We start from the raw sequence: 14,175 nt of genomic DNA, 5'->3' as shown, positions 1-14,175 counted from the left end.
GGCGGGGCTCCGGGAGAGGACGGTGTCTGCGCAGGCGTGAGGGGCGATTGATTGGCAGTCAGGGAGGTGGGGCCATCTCTGGTCTGGGCTGAGTCTGTACCGAACCTATGCTGAACTCTGAGCGAGGTTTCTGGAAAAACTGGGTTTAGGTGAGTGAAGCCTTTCTACGTGGTCATCGTTAAAATCATTTAAGAGCAGTTTACTCCACAGTGCTTACCTACATATAATTCATTCACAGTGTAGGTCGTGTAAAATATAGACCTTGATTTAAAATAAAATTCATTTGTTAACACCACGAGTATCAGTTGAACTCCGACTATGCGCTGAGTGCTTAGACCAACAGGTAAGCCAGGAGGTAGGTGGGCCCCGGACCTTGACTTGAGGAGGTCATATTCTAGTAGTGGTCACCGAGGCACATGCAGACAAACGCCACTCTCAAGTGATAAGTGTGCGCTGTGATGGAAAGCTGAACTAACCGTACAAATCCGAGTGTACGCAGCTAATTCTCCTTAGGAGAGGGAGCAAAACTTTCAAAGTCACTGTCCGTTATAGAGGATGGGTTGAACTCTCTTAAGTGGGGAGGAAAGATAGGACGGTCTAAGCAGAGGGAACAGCTCTGTAAAGGCTTGAAAGAAGGCCAGTGGGTTTAGGGGACGGAGTGTGGCAGAGTGGGTGTGTGGTAGAGTGGGTGGGTGATGGGAGTGGTAGACGACTTCTTATCTTAGACCTTGAGTTTCTTGGCAAGAATTTTTTAAAGTATAAGCTTCAGATAAGCTTATATGTTTTCATTAGCAAGGCGATGTGGTACAGTGGAAAGAAACGAGACACACTTGATTCAAAATACAGGCATTGCCATTTACTCTGTGGCTTTACCGTAACTTAACGTTTCTGAGACTCTGTTTGCTAATCTATAAAATGGGGATAGTTGTCAAGTTTAAATTAAGTAATTATGCAAAATATTGTAGATATGCAATCTTTATTATGATAAATACATTAATGAGAATTAGTTTCTTGCTCCCAATGGTATAACTTTGAAGGAAAAACAATTGATGTCCTCCTGGGGTCCCTGGCAGGAGGTGAAGACACGTAGTCGATTGAGTTTATTTTAACCCAGTGCAGTTAAATTGGGTTTGACAAGCAAGGAGCAAAACAGATCTGGATTGTAGTCGTGAGAATGCCTTGTTGAATCATTTATCCTTTTGTATGATGGAAGTCTTAAATCAATGTATCTTATCATCTTAGAGAAAATGTCTTGTGTTACTCGTGGGATGACTGAATTACAAGCACTGGTCACATTACTTATATGTGGGAAAATGACATGTTAATTCTGAGGTAATGCATTTATATATTCTTGGTTATAGTAAAAATAAGCACAATAAACTTGGCCACGTTGCTTTGCTCCTTGCGACTGGACAATGAAATCGTGAACTGTAGTAACAACAACAAGCATCTGGTAATTGGAGCGGTATATTTAGGACCTTCCCCATCTTGGTCTCACCTTGTCATATTAAAACAATCCTGTGAAGCAGGTGTGGTGGGTTAGCTTTGCACAAACCACAGATTCTGGCCTACAGCAACGAAAAACGTAATTTATAACACAACTCTAACTTTCTTGTGAGCCTCATTTTACTGATATCTGAGCTTTATCTAGTCAATACCAGGTTTCCTCAATGAACTCAGAATTTCCCCTTTCCCTTCTTTCTACATAGGGTGCCATCTGTGTGTGTGAGGAACTTGGTGGAGGTGAGGTCGTCTGGTTCATGACCATCTCTCTAAGGTGGCATTGCTGCTAATGTTTGTTTTCTGTCTGTCTCTGGTATCAGTTCACATACTCCCCTTGGAACCTCAAGGCCCCTTCAGGCACTCTGATTCTCTCTCAGCCACTTTTTTTTCCCCCTTGGGGGTGTGGCCTGATCATCTGCATTTTTTACAAACATTTCAAATGGGTCTGTGTTCACTCAAGTGTGGGGCTCAATGGCCTGGTCCACAGCCCGGTAAGTATCATTTGTATTAGATGTTCTCTAAGGCCACTGTCACCTCCAACGGCTCCTCAGCTCTAGTCAGACATACGGTGCGTGTGTGACTTGTGGGAGACGTGTTGCGATTCAGTATAAGGCAGTTTCACGCTTCTCTCAGCCACTTTTGTGGCTTTCTTAGGGGCGAGGGAAACTTTCTGCTGCCCCCAGTGCCATTCTGAGGCTTTGGGAGGCTCAGGAGGCTGTCTCAGTGTTAGGTAGTTAGGTAAGTGGGGGCGCCAGGCAGATAGGTGGAGGGGAGGGAGGATGGTCCGGATGGCGGTATGCCTGCCTGAAGGGACTTTACTTCTAGATGAGTGTCTGCAAGAAACTGGTTAGAACCCAACAGCCAGGACTGGGTGGTAGCAGAAAGGACTTAACCAAACATAACCCAATGTTCATTGTGTTATAATTAACGTTAGGGTTTAGGTGCGCCCTCTATGGGTTTTTCTGTGTACACCATGGGTAAGGACATGCACAAAAGGGGCCAAATATGACTAAGCACTCTAGGGACAAGAGCCGTCAATCAAAAGACCACCTCTAAGTGAGGGTATAAGAAAAAGGGGAGACAAAAGCCACCGCTTTTTCTCCCTTGGATTAGCCTACCTCCCGTTCTTGGAGGAGTACATTTCCTTTTCTATGTAAATCTTTAAAAATGTTTCGCTACACAACACACCGTCTTCTATCTATAAACATCTTTCGGTATGACAAGAAGTAGGTCTTTACCTTTTGGGGTAACATCAAGACTCTGGCCAACACACCATGCTACCACCCCTCCCGTCATACTGTCACTCTCTTGTCATGTGAGGAGCAGCTCATGGACCTTATCTCACCTGAGGAGCAAGCCCTTAGATCTCTGGTCAGCTGGGAGTCTTCCCGTCACCACCCTCCATCACCCCCACCTCCCAGCCGGGGCTCTGTGGCTGATTGAATTGCTTCCTTCTCTGCCTCTCTACCCTCCTGCAGCCAGGGGAGACTCCAGCAAGCCTAGGTGGGCAGCTGTCCACCCCTCAGGCGTTCTTCCCAAACTGTGGCATTAAGGTTGACATCTGCTGTCCCACACCTTTTCTTTCTGAAGACTTTCTTTTCCAGGAGTTAACAAAATCTGTTTTGAAACATTAAGGGCTGAGAATCTTTTCCTGCTCTTCCTCCTCCTCTTTGTTTTCTTTTTTTTATGCAAAAGTAATAGCTGAGAATAAAAACCACAACAGGTAATATAAAACAGAACAAGTATTTCCATCTTTCCCTTGATAGTTTGGCAAAATCTTGAGGATGGGGCAGAAGGAGTGGTGAGAAGATGGACCCCTGGGAAGGAGAAATGGGACATTTCACTATTGTCCATTTCTTTTAAAACAAGCTTTTAGACCTCAAGACTACTTTCATAGACCAGCAAATCTGTTGTTGCGTTTTAGAGATTAGCTACTCAGAAGAAAAGTTCACTAATTTTGAATCATTGAATTTCTTACGTTACTAGAGAGTTTGCAAATACTACACAAGCTAGAGTCTTTCAAGCACTGATTAAATCAAGATGCTTCTTATTAAGTATTGAAATTCTTCTGTAAAGGACTATTCTTTTACTCATTGTTGTTCCTCAAAATGTAAATATTTCTATAGTTCTTTTCCGTACAGCATGTGATCACTGTAGAAATTCAAACAATACAGCAGTAAAAGTCTCTTTATTTTTGCCATCCCATAAAAATAACCACTGCAAAAATCTAATTTATATTTGTCTTTTCTTTTTATACATTTATATTTAACATGAATGAATATGTTTTTCTGAACTTTTTTGCTTTTAAAATAGTAATACATTTTTTTTATTTGACTGTCATATATTTCAAATACTTTCCTCTGAAGTTTGCCATTTTCTTTTTCTTTTTGGTGTCTGTTCTTCTGCAGACATTTTTATTTCTTATTTAGTCAAACATATTAGTATTTTCTATGATGATGTTGGACCTTGGTGGCATGTTGGCCAAGGCTTCCTTTCCTGTCTCTATATAAAAATATTGCCTTATTTTTCTTCTATTACTTTTGCTTGTTTTAATGTTTAAGTCTTTAATCCACCTGGAATTTGTTTTCATGTCTCTTGCGAGGTAGGAATTTGTGTTTCCCCAAATATACAGACAATTGTTTCATCCACTTATTGACTCCTTTCCCCACTAGTTTGAAATGCCACTTTTACCATAGACTAATCCCCCATATACATTGTTAATTGGATTTTAGAGTTGATTTATATGCCTGTTTCTGTGCTGATATCACAATGAGTCAATAACTGTAGTTCAAATTGCTTTAAATTTAACAAATTGGAGAGAATTAATATATTTGCCATATTGAGTCTTCTCAGCCAGGAACATCAGTTGACTTTCTATTTATTCTATATTGTATCCTCCTATAAAAACTCTGTAAGTTTCTTCATAAAGGCTTGACAAATTTTAAAATGTTTATTCTGGGGTATTTTAGGTGCTCCTGTTAATAGAATTTGTTTTCCATTATGTTTTCAAACTGGCTGTTTCTGACACAGAGGAAATCTATTGGCTGTATTTAACTTATTTTGCATATAGCCTCTGCTCCATTGTATTTTAAGCTTCTTAAGACTAGGGACCTTGTGTAGTACTTTGCTCAATGTGAACATGACATAGGATTCTATTGTTAACTGTCGTATTAGGCTATTCCATTTTACTCAGTGACCAAGTGGAGGGGGACCTGAGGTAGCAGCGCTGTTTGTGGAAGCTGGATAATGATTGAGGTAGTGGGGAGAGATTGAAGGGGCTATGGAGTCAAGCAGACCTGGACTTGAATGCCTACTTTGCCACTTTCTGGTTATGTAATGTTGGTATCTCTGAACCTCAGTTTCTCCCTTAGGCTCATGTCTGAACTTTATAAAATGAGCTGACATACATAAAGCGTACTGTGACTGGCCCCCAGCAGGTGTTCCATAATGGATGACCGTAGTGATTGTTTTGAGCCCATACTGTCACATAACCAAATCTATCCAATAAGATGCACATTTAAGAAGGCACAGCCTGCTCTATTTGAGTTGCTTCTCTTTAGGTTCAGCAAACATATTAGAATCATCATTCAAGGCACATGTTACAGAAATTTTCTAAAATTCTTCCTCTTGAGAAACGTGTTGTATGTTGGTCTCCCTCTCTAACTTGTAAATTTCCTGAGAGTAGAGGGCAAGTATTACTAATTTTTTCTTTTTTTCAATCTCCAGAGCCTCAGACAGTGGTGGATACAATTTAGGATGGCTGCATTTCATGTATGAAGTACAGTAATTTATTTAACCATCCCCTTTTTACCCCTCTTCCCCAACACACATATTTTTTGTTGTTACTGGTACAAAAGAAGTTGAATTTTCCTCAGAGCTCGGAAGAGTAGCTAAGTTTAAGAGAGGCTATGTGGATGGCACACATCTCTGCAGGCCACTCAGATGTAACTGTCACGCTGTAGTTGGTTTTAAATCTAATGGCTGCGTCAGGGCCAGCAGAGGGAGCACAGAGCACAGCTTTGAAGGAGAAAGCTGACTACAGCTGCGCTGGGGAAGAATTAAAAAGGCCACTCAGGGCTTTTGCAGAGGAAGGAAGTGAGAGCTAGGAAGAAGGCCATTCCTTGTTTTCATTCTCATCTGCTTTTGTAACTCATTCAGGCCCAGACAGGCTTGTTCTCCTCTTTTCTTTCGTCCCTTGCCCAGCAGCTTTTCACAACCCTTTTTGTTCCTCTAGTTAATTACACAGGAAGATCCACAAGTGCCATCATGTTCTCCAGGCTGGTTTCTCTTTCAGCCACTCAGTTACTTAGCTCAGATGCTGGTGAGGGTCCCAGAAAAATACTGAGGAACCCAGGGGCCTCTACTCACCATTTTCACTGAATAAAGCTGTTTGGGGGGCACTTACAGGGTAGGAATGAGGGCTGAGGTTGGGTTCTTCTCTGCATGAGGAACTGAAAAGGCAAATGAGAGCAGACAGAAACGGTTGTAGGGAGTGGGGTTTCTAGAGAGTAGGGGAAATGCCACTTCCTGCTTTATTGTCTTGCCTAAGAAGATCTTTGTCGGGTACAGAACCACATGTGACCTGCCCCAACCACATAGAAACTAACGCAGGCCAGCGTTGCTCAACTTCTGTTCAGTACTAGAATATTGATAGATATTATGTGGGAATAAATCTGTGTTCAAATAAGGGTGTGGAAACTCTGGGTTGAAAAAACTGAACAGGTTTCTCTACTGTGGGAACTCTTAGATCCTTTAGTAAGCTAATTAGCACGGTTTGTGAATCTCCTGTAGAAGGGGATGTGATACGTGTGATTTCCCAAACTTATGGGGACTGAACCTTCTTCACAGATGGCATCTGTGGGATGAGTATTCTATGAATTACCTTTTGGAAAGTGCAGAAGTAGTTTTGTCTACTGTTCAGGAAATTAGGCTATTACTCCATGAAATACTTTAAAAATTAGCCATGAAACACTTTAAAAAGAGCAATATTTTCTTCAGAAGTCTCCTGTGGCTTCCCACTACTGGAGGTGTGGAGGGATGAGTGGAACGGTGAAGGAAGGAATATCAGAATTTCAAGTGGGTTTTTAAAAATCTCTCATATCCTACACTCGCTCTCCCCCCTCAGAGATTCTGACATCATCCTCACTACTTCATCCCCGCATTTGAGGATCTCTTGAATTGTGTGCTGTTGCTGGTACTGGGAATAAGTGCATCTCTCAAGTTTATTGGAAGAGGGGAAATGGTTGTGAACCATTGTCCTACAGTCGAGTCCAAATTCTCTGCCTCTTACTTAAAGTTTTCTCTTGTCTTCTTGAGCTCCAATAGCTCCCTAAATTTAACCTTCTTTTCCTTTCCACATTAGTTACCACTATAGTCAGTTAGTCTGCTTACTGATCTGAGATGATATTATGCTGATTCTGGGCTGGAAGCTCTTGGACATATAATCTTTCCCTACATTCTTCTAATTACTCTTCCATCCTTCAAAATCCAGCTTAAGTGTTACTTCCTTCAGAGGTCTCCAGTTACCCACCAGCCTACAACATTTAGGTTTTACAATATTGGTTTCAGCCATTAATTTCAGACAGCTACTTCTTTGTTAACAAACCTGTTGGGTTTAAAAGTTTATAAAGTGATTGTTCAGAGTGTAGAGCACATTTCTCTGCAGAAATATTGTAACTCAGTCAAGGTGTATCTGAAATACAAATAGTAGAAAACAACCTCTAGTAATTAAACAAAATGTTATCTTTAGTGATTAAACAAAACAGAGAATCAATAAGATTGAATTAGCTTACTCTCATTTATCTTGGTGATGGTGTTTAAGGAAGAACAGATTTAATTAAAGGAGGATGAAGAGGTGTTAGAAGTTAGTGGCTGTTCTGAATGGGCCTTATGGGGCAATTTCACAGAAGGTGTAGGCTCTTTGTTATGTCTTCATTACTTCACAACTTCTGACTCCTCATCCCCATGATGCTGGTGTCTGGCTACTTGTACTTTTGTATTTAGCCATGGTTTGGATTATTTTTGGCTTAAAAAAGGTTATTGGAGAATGTCAGTAAAAATGGCAGATAAAAGGGCCCCCAAATATTTTCCCTTCCTTAAGAGCAATGAAAAAACTGGCAAAATTTTTCAGAATTAACTTTTTTAGAACTCTAGAAATTAACTAAAGACTTATGGTAACCCAAGAATTGTTTATTCAAGAAAAATGGCTGAATCTTAGTAAGAACAGTGAGCCTTGTGGCATTTTAACTTGCCCTAGTCCACCCATCCCCCACTTTCCAGCTATGTAATAGCCTTAAAAAATAACAGCCCACATTTCTGGGACAGCTTGACAGCCACCAGAGTGGGGGAAAATGTATTCAGAATTTATTCAAAGCCTCATTCTTATGGAATTGTCATTACCTGACCTGTTTGGTGGTTCCCTGGAATACATCACTTTCAAGGCTGACTCAGAGCTCACTCAGTGCTAAAAGTCCACTCCCACAAGGTGCATTGTCAAGAACAATTAAAGGCAGGGGTAGGGTTTTTTTTTTTTTTTTAAACTTTGCAGATGCCTTAGATGGATAGCAGTTGGGGAAAACAATAGGCTAACAGAAAGATTAAAAGGAATAGCTGGTGAATGCACCGTTCATAGGGGGTTTGAAAAGCTCTGAAATATTCTTGATAATCTAGAAGGTCATGTACATGGAAGAGCTGTGAGCATGCCTAAGAAGGACCTGAGAAGGCCCTAAGCTCTCATTCCTGATTGATCTTGAGGTTCTATGCGAGCAAGAAGTGAAGGATAAGGTGGCATTATGAACTGAGTTTAAAAGGCATGCTCCAGCACCCACACACACAGCCAAGTCTGGGAGATTGATTGGTTATAGGTGTTTAAGGAAATTTCTACCTAATCATTAGCTCACCAATAAGCTAACCAAGTAGAGACACTAACATGACAAAAAATGTAGACTTTACAGAATTAGTTCTGGGAAGTCACTAAACAAATAGCAACAACTATAACAAGTGGCAACAGCAACAAATGCTGCAGGTAGGGCGGGCAGATCTGGTTGCCAGAGTTGTCACATTATGTTATTTTAAATGTCTGGCTTTTAATAAAAAATTATGAGACACAATTTAAAAACAGATTTTAAAAATTATGAGGTATTATTTAAAAAACAGAAGCAAGAAAATATGCTCCATACAAGGAAAAAAATGAAATCAGTAGAAATTGTACCTAAGGAACCCCAGATGTTGGACTTACAAGACTTTAAATCAACTGTTTTAGATACTCCAAAGAACTAAAGCAAACCAAATCTAAGGAATTAATGTGTGATAACAACATTTCATCAAATAGAGAATACCAACAAAGAGACAGAAGTTATGAAAAAAAAAAAAAAAAAAAAAGAAATGAAAACCCTGGAGCTTCAAAGTACAAAAGCTGAAATAAGAGAAATCACTAGCGGAGCTCAACAGCAGATGTGAAGTGGCAGAACAAAGAATCAGGGAACTTGAGGACGGATACATTGATATTATCCAGTCTGGGGAACAGAAAAGAAAAGAATGAAGAAAAATGAACAAAGCCTCATAAACCAGTGGAGCACCAACAAATGTACCAACATAAGCATAATGGAAGTTCTAGAGGAAAGGAAAGTGAGGAAAGGGCAGAAAAAAATATCTGAAGAAATAATCGTTGAAAATTTCACAAATTTGATAGAAATCATTTACCTATACATCCAACATGTTTGAAAAACCCAGAGGGTAAATTCCTAGTGATCTACACCTAAGCACATCATAATCAAACTACTGAAAACCAAAGGCAAAGACAGAATCTTGAAAATAGCAACAGAGAATGGACTCATCACAAATATGGAAACCTCAGTAACATAAACAGCTGATTTCTCATCAAAAGTCATGGAAACCAGAAGACAATTGGATAACATATTTAAAGTGCTGAAAGGAAAAAAACCCTACCAACCAAGAATTCTATATTTGACAAGGAGAAATTAAGACATTGCCAGATAAACAGGAACTGAGAGAGTTTATTACTAGCAGATGTGCCCTGAATGAAAATTCAACAGTCAGGACACTATACAGTAACTCAAATCCACATGAAGACGTAAAGAACACTGATAAAGTGGGTAAACACAGGTAAATATGACATAAAAATATAAATGTAGCTTTTGTTTGTTACTCCTTTCTCCCCTCATACCTGATTTAAGACAACTGCAGAAAGAATAACTACAAATATACGTTGATAAGTACACAGTGTATACAAATATAATTTATGATAACAGCATATAGAAGTAGTGGGGATGGAACTGATTAAAGCAATTTTTAAAATATAGTATTGAAATTAAGTTAAGTATTAATCAGAACCAGATCGTTATAAATGAAGATGTTAATGATAATCACCAGAGCAACCGGTAAGAAAATAACTAAAAAATATATAACAAAAGGATTGGTAAGGGAATTAAAAGGACACACCAGAACATACCTGTTCAATACAAAAGAAGGCAGTGTTGAAGGAATCGAGGAAGAAAAAAAATCAGATATGTAGAAAACAATTAGAAAAGTGGCAGATGTAAATTGTACCTTATCAGTAATTAATTTAAATATAAATGGATTATCCTCTCCAATTAAAAGGTAGAGATGGGTAGAATAAATTTAAAAAATGTGATCAAACTGTATGCTATCTGTAAGAGATTCACTTTAGGTTAAGACACGAATAGTTTGAAAGTTAAAGGATGGGAAAAGATATGCTATGTGAATAGTAATCAAAGACCTGTAGTAGCTATACCAACATGAGACAAATAGACTTTAAGGCAAAAATTGTTACTAGAGACAGAGAACATTTTATAATACTTAAAGGGTCAGTTCATCAGGAAAACATGTTATAAATATCTGTGCACCTAACAACAGAGTTCCTCATTACATAAAAACTCACAAAATTGAAGGAAAAAATAGAAAGTTAAAAAATAATAGTTGGGACTTCAATGCCCCACTTTCAATAATAGATAGAACAAACATGCAGAAAATCAAAAAGGAAATTGAAAATTGTGTAACGTTATACACCACTGTAGACTAACAGAAAACTAGAACACTCCACCCCAAAACAGCAGAATACATATTCTTCTCAAGTGCACGTGAAGCATTCTACAGGATAGACCATAATTGGGCCATAAAACAAGCCTTAATAAATTTAAAAGAACTGAAATATTTACAAAATATATCCTCTAATCACAATTCAGTAAAATTAGAAATCAGTAACAGAAGGACTTTTGCAAAAAATATGTGAAAATTAAATAATATACTCCTAAAACAACCAATGGATTAAAAAAAATCACTAGAGATATACACTCATACTTTGACATGAATGAAAATGAAAATACAACATGCCAAATTATAGGATGCAGCTAAAGCCATTCTTAGAGGGAAACCTATAGAAATAAAAATCCTAAATACAAATTCTATAAACAAACAAACTAATAAATAAATACAGAGGCTATCCAGGGCATGCTCTCATGGTGATAGCAGAGGAGCAAGAACAAATAAACTCAATCAAGCAAGCTCTTTCCAAGCCTCTGCTGGTGTTATATCTACTAGTATCCTATCGGCCAAAATAAATTACATGACTGAGCCAGAGTGAAGGGGAGGGGCACAAAGCACTCCCCACAGTGGGAGGGCCCTGGTGCTTTCACTGTATTATACTTATTTGTAATATTGCTGAATTCTGTTTCCCTGTTTTTGAAGTAGGCATAGAATTACAGAAGACCAAGGTAAAAGCAGTGAAAACCATATTTTCGTTGTTTAAGATCTGTGGTTCTGAATTTCTACTTAGCATAAGTTCATGTTGGATAGCTGCTTTAACTGTGTATTCTAATCATTGGTGTCCATGGAGGAAATATTAGCCTGTTGCTACACATTCTCTGATCAGTGGTGTTGCTCTGTTCAGATGCCATTGTTTAAATGGTACTAGAAAATGATTCTTTAATATGGCTTATCTTTTGAGGTTGTCCATCTTGAAGTACTGAGTCCTACTTGGGCTCTGTTAGTTAGCCCAGAATTAATAACCCTTTGCTAACCGGTGAAGCTGGAGGATGGAATTGGGGAAAGCCTGAACATTGTATCATATAAACTGATTTTCGTATTGTTCACTTGGTGGTAGAGTTGTTTTTAGAAAGCAGTATTAATGAGCCAAGCAAGAGAGAGAATCTTTAATTCCTAGCCATGAGAAAAATGCAGCATATGTTTTTAGTACGTATTCTAGGCAGCATCATTACTTTTATTAAAGTGTAAAAAGTAATGTTCACATAATTTATTTTTGGCTAAGGAGGCATGATAATTCCATTTCCCAACACATCAGATGAAGCTACTTGCTTATTGGTTAGAGTTTGGTGCTCAGAAATAAAGATTTTAGAGACTGTCTTTCTAGAACAAGTTTAAAAAAATTATTTATTTTATTTTCAGGGTTTTTTTGGGGGTGGTAGTTAGGTTTGTTTGTTTGCTTGTTTATTTATTTTCAGTGGCAGTACTGGAGATTGAACCCAGGACCTCGTGCATGCTAAGCACTCACTTTACGGTTGAGCTATACCGCCATCCTCCCCTGTAGAGATTTCTTAATTTGGGTAATCCTAAATGCCATCTAATCTTTATTATTATTTTCTTAATTAAGAAAAGTCCTTGTGTACTGTAATCCTTCTCATGTAATGTGGTCTAAGTTCTTCTTCCTCAAAGTGTGGTCTGCTGACAGCAACAATGTCATTGCTTGGGAGCTTGTTAAAAATGCAGAATCTTGGCACTCACCCCAAACCTACTGAATCAGACTGCACTTCGACAAAATCCCCAGGTGTTTTGCATGCACCGTGAGATGCACTATTCCCCACTGGTAAAGTGCAAGCAATGGATGGTGAGGTACAAAGGGAAGAGAAGTAGGGCAGGTGTGAGGATTGCAATCATTTAACAGACATTCAGATATTTATTCTGAACCTTTAGTTGCTTATTTGAAACCATCCTGAAATGCCCATGCTCCAGTGCTGGAGATGATGTATACATGGCGCCACCTTGAGTTCTTTTAGATGCTAAAGGAAAGAAAGCAGAGTTATGTCCATCATTCACATGTTCATCAATCACTCACTCAAATACAGGAGCTTCTGGAAACTGGTGTTCTCTTCTGGTCCAGCCAGTGACTGATGGTGTGACATTTAGCAGGATGTTAATCTCTTAGTCTTTAGCTTCTTTATCTGAAAAATGAGGTTGTCGGGCAGGTTTATCCTTTTCAGCTTTTCTAAAAACGCTTTCGTTTTAGGTATCGTCGGGGCTGATTCTCAACGGTGAACTTGTACCCATCTTTATGCTGGCATCTGTTTAGAACGGCTGGTGCTGATGCCCCACTGGTTGTTACATAGTTTGACTACTGTCAACTGATGGTTGTAGGGGAAGTAAATGCCAGGGACTGTTAGGAACGAAGTATTATCACTGTAGGTTCCAGAATATTTGCATGTCATGGACTCAGATACACATAAATACAGGCCTGAGGTATAAGAAAGCTGAACCAAGCTGTGCACTGAGTGGAAAGTACATGGACTTTGATGTCAAACAGTCTTGCGTTTGTATCCTAGTTCTGCTGCATCCTGGCTGCAGGGGTCTAAAGTGTATTACCTAAACTCACTTGGTATCAGTTTTGTTTTTTAGCTGAAAATATGGGATTAATATAAAAATACATACCTCAAAGTATAATTATTAGGAATTAATAAGATAATTTATGTAGAGAATCTGGCAAATAATGGATGCTTAATAAATGTTGGTTTCCTCTTCACTTATGTATCCATAATCAGAATAACTTATACATAAACCTTTACTTTTGGAAATGTCTATAGTGTGATACACTGAATGAACAGTCTTAACTTAAAAAACGATAGCTAACTTTTAGGGCAATTCTAATAATTCTAATTGGGGAGGGGGATGTTATACATTCATCTAGGGCTCTTACTAAGGTCAAAGATGACTTTTTGCTTTAGGCCAGTGGTCTTTAAACATTTTTGCTTGCAAACAAATAAATAATAAACAAGCACAGCCCTGTACTCGACATGTATTTTTAAGTTAGCATCTAAAATTTTTCATCGTAAACTGAAATAGTTGCAAAGGATGCAATTTCTGGTGTATTGTAAGTATTACTGTTAAAAGTAAAACTATTGTTTATTTTAGATTTAGAATAATTAAAGTTTGTAAGAAGCATGCTGGAAAATTTCATTTGGCAAGGTGGACCATTCTATATTTTTATAATTCTTATTAGTGACAAACAGCCTGGTGAGGACTTGCTTTCACCAGTGTCTCATTCTGTACCCTGGGTGCTTATTTATAAACTTCATTTCAAGGAAGAGAAGGTGAAAAGTTACATGTTTATTTCTGACAGTTCAACATTGTCTCTTTGAATAAAAGCAGGGTTTGGCAAACTTTTTCTTCAAAGGGCAGATAGTAAATATTTAAGTCACATGGTCTCTGTCCCAACTATTCAGCTCTCCCTTGTAGTGGAAGACCAGCTATGAACAATACAGGAGTGGACAGAGCTGTGTTCCAGTAGGATTACTTACCCTATTAGCTGTCACTCACTATTCCCCACCTCCTACCGCAATCCTAGGAAACTACGTTTTTACTTTCCATCTCTGTAGATTTGCATAGGCTGGACTTTTGGAAGCC

General features: G+C 38.7%; 1 long non-coding RNA gene across 2 annotated transcripts in view; it reads left to right on the top strand.

Annotated features, from left to right (window-relative positions):
• LOC141573894 (uncharacterized) overlaps positions 1 to 14,175 on the top strand; it is a 121,457-nt gene continuing 107,282 nt past the window's right edge. For both annotated transcript variants that reach the window (XR_012500307.1, XR_012500306.1), the window contains exon 1: positions 1 to 149. This is a non-coding gene — a long non-coding RNA (uncharacterized LOC141573894). The remainder of the gene's footprint in view (positions 150 to 14,175) is intronic.

The sequence above is a fragment of the Camelus bactrianus genome, chromosome 2, assembly GCF_048773025.1.
Source record: "Camelus bactrianus isolate YW-2024 breed Bactrian camel chromosome 2, ASM4877302v1, whole genome shotgun sequence".
Lineage (NCBI taxonomy): Eukaryota > Metazoa > Chordata > Mammalia > Artiodactyla > Camelidae > Camelus > Camelus bactrianus.
This window is presented reverse-complemented; position numbering and strand designations above follow the sequence as displayed.